Source organism: Anopheles merus, unplaced genomic scaffold, assembly GCF_017562075.2.
Source record: "Anopheles merus strain MAF unplaced genomic scaffold, AmerM5.1 LNR4001219, whole genome shotgun sequence".
Taxonomy (NCBI): Eukaryota; Metazoa; Arthropoda; class Insecta; order Diptera; family Culicidae; genus Anopheles; species Anopheles merus.
Window position 1 is genome coordinate 12,501 of NW_024428799.1, and position 3,192 is coordinate 15,692.

Here is a 3,192-nt window from a genome sequence, read left to right on the forward strand (position 1 = left end):
GTGGTCCGACGGAAGAAAAAGATTTTTATCGTCGAGGTAAACGGAAAGAACGTCCCAGTTTCCATCCACCGCCTTAAAGCAGCATTTACCCGGCAGAAGATGAAGATTCACCCGCGAAAATGATCAGCATTCCAATTCACCACCAATTGTAAACCCTCCGTACAAAACACGCTCAGGACGCCGTGTTGTGATTCCGAACCGCTATTAAAATCTAAGGGGGAAATAGTGTGGTGACACAAAGTGTAACCGCTTCTTAAGACGCGTTACGCATACATAACGCATCGCACGTAACGTGTAGCACTCATCCACTCACTAACACTAATAATAGCAAACGATTGCACTACTACCATTAGATATAGGATTAGAATTATATTTATATTAGAAATAAAAAGTATTCTACGAGTGACCACCAAGCGGGCAACAAGCCAACTCATTACGTGCACCCGAAAGTAGTTAAAGTTAGCTAGAACATCCCCATAAAACCAACTACGGTACATTCTCGCCTCGATACCCCGCCTCGTTCTGCACTCTTCCTCCACATTCCGTGTATCGACTTACCGCGCACGGTTCTGGTAAGCAAAGTGCGAGCCGACGGGATAACGGACTGGCTGGACTGGACCACACGGGATAACGGACTGGCAGACGAAGGCGCGAGACCGTGAGCGGTTTCGGACACTCCTGAGCCAGGCCAAGACCGCAAAGCGGTTGTAGGCCGAATAAGTAAGTAAGTAAGTTTAAGGGATTATCGAAATGATGTCGAGAAGATTAAATAATATATAATTGAAAACGATTTCTAGATTATATTATCCGTAACGAAAAATTTTAGATTTCTGTATTGGATTTGCCATCCTTTTTATTCCTAGCAAAAACACAACTTTACATTTATACTAAAGTATACTTTCTTTTATATTCTTTGTCCCTCTGTTCTTTTTTGTTGGGTCTTTTCTCTTGATTGTCGGTTTCGTGTGTCTCGTGTTCATCATCGTCGTTTTGCGCGAAAACCGTGTGTGATACAACATGTATGTATTGTTGAATCAGGTAGAAAACAATTCTGGCTACTAGTGATGGGCTCTCGATTTCATACCCACAGCGTCGAAAGGTTTCTGTTATCGGTAATTCCACCACGATTCCACCCGCAGCCAAATGAACCCGGCGGCTCCAAATGGTTTAGCACACGGTTTGCAGCACTGAGTATTCACATACCCTCCAAAGCCACTTCGATGTTGCGATTTATCGAGTTTAACCCATCACTATTGTCTGTGCTGGCGTGCGAACAATACTGTCGGCGCTGGCGTGTAGTCAATACGGTCTGCGGTGTGGCGCAGACAATGCAATTTAGCCTGTGTTCGAGATCGATGATTTTTTCAACTCTAACACATGTTCCCGTGCATTGGTGTGATGCTGCTTCTACATTTCTTGTATGAATGCGCACTGGCCTAGCATTTGAATTAGGGCACTTCAACTCTCGTGGCTTGCAGTTGTTATTCACATATGTTTGTTATTGGATAGTGATAATCTGAACTTAAACTCAAGCAGTGAGTTTTTTTTTTCGCTGGAGACTTTTTGTTGAAACGTACTTACACTGCCGTATTTTGCATAGTGTTTATATTATTTATAGATCACCAAAAGGATTAAAAAAACAAAGCAAAGAAGTACCATCAGTTTTGTGGACAAGCTGGAGATAATACGTATGTATGAAAGTGGGAAAATTTTGCTTCGATTGCCAGACAAAAAACGGCCAGCATCGACTATTAAAACAATCGTAAAAAAACAAAGATCGTATCAATAATTGTACTAAAGGTAATATATCGTTACAAGGAACGATTGTAACCCAAAAAAGGCTAGGTACATTAACCGAAATGGAAAGACTACTAATCATTTGGATAGACGATATCACGGATAAAAGAATTCCATTAAGCACTAGAAACATCCAAGAGAAAGCCAAATCATTGTACGAAGATTAACGATCTAAGTCAGAAATAGAGGATCTAGAAGATTTAAAGCTAGCGCTGGTTGGTTTAATCGTTTCAAAAAACGTTCAAATCTGCATAATATTAAGATCACCGGTGAAGCATCCAGTGCAGATGAAATTGCAGCGATATCATTTCCAAAGCAGTTGGCCGATATTGTAAACACGTAAGGGTATCTTGCTGAGCAGATATTTAACGTCGATGAGACGGCGTTGTTTTGGAAAAAATGCCATCACGTAGCTTCATTTCCAAGGAAGTTGAATCAATGCCAGGCTTCAAAATAGCTAAGGAACGGATTACCATAATGTTAGGAGGTAATTTATCTGGAAACTGCAAGCTTAAACCACTTGCAGTGTATCACTCACTGAAGCCAAGAGCATTTAAGAATATTGATGTAGGATATCTGCTAAACAGAACTTATTATAAACCACACTATCAACTAAAGACTCATTGTTACACACTCGGAAAGTCAAATCACACCATTGCAATATGTTCATCATAACACATCAGCAAATCAATCCACACCATAGCAACAAACCTAGACCATACCGTTCATAGAAAAAAAACATTTGTGACACATTTATCAAAAACAACCGAAACGCGCAACATAACCCGCTGCGCAAAGCGATCGAAAACTCAGTGTCTCGCTCAATGTAGCTAGAGAGCACCCGCACAACAAAATCGAGCAGTTTTTGAGCTCGCTTTCTAGCTCGCTTTCCGCCGAAACCGACCCGCTGCGCAAATTCGAGCAGTTTCCAGCGCAGAAAATGTACCAAAATCTGCGTTGGCCAGCGCAGATTTTGGCTCGTCTCACGCGCTGGACTCCCGCACAACAAATCGAGCAGTTTTTGAGCTCGCTTTCTAGCTCGCTTTCCGCCGAAACCGATCGAGAAAACGAGCAGAAACGTCCGAAGAATCGATCGAAGCTCTTGATCTATCGAAGCGTTTACGGTCGTTCGAGAGAGCGCGCAGTATGTGTTTGTCTCTTTTTGACAAAAAAGCTCCGGTACGCGACCGTGTTTGCGCAAAAATGATAATGGTTGAAAAATAGTTCTCACCCACGTTCTCTTTCTTCTCTTTCTTTCTTTTCCCTTTCACCTCGCTTTATCGTTATTTGGTTTTTGCTCTCTAGCTACATTGAGCGAAACGCTGAGTTTTTCAATCGCTTTGCGCAGCGGGATGATTATGGTCGCAAAATAGTTCACACCCACGTTTTCTTTCT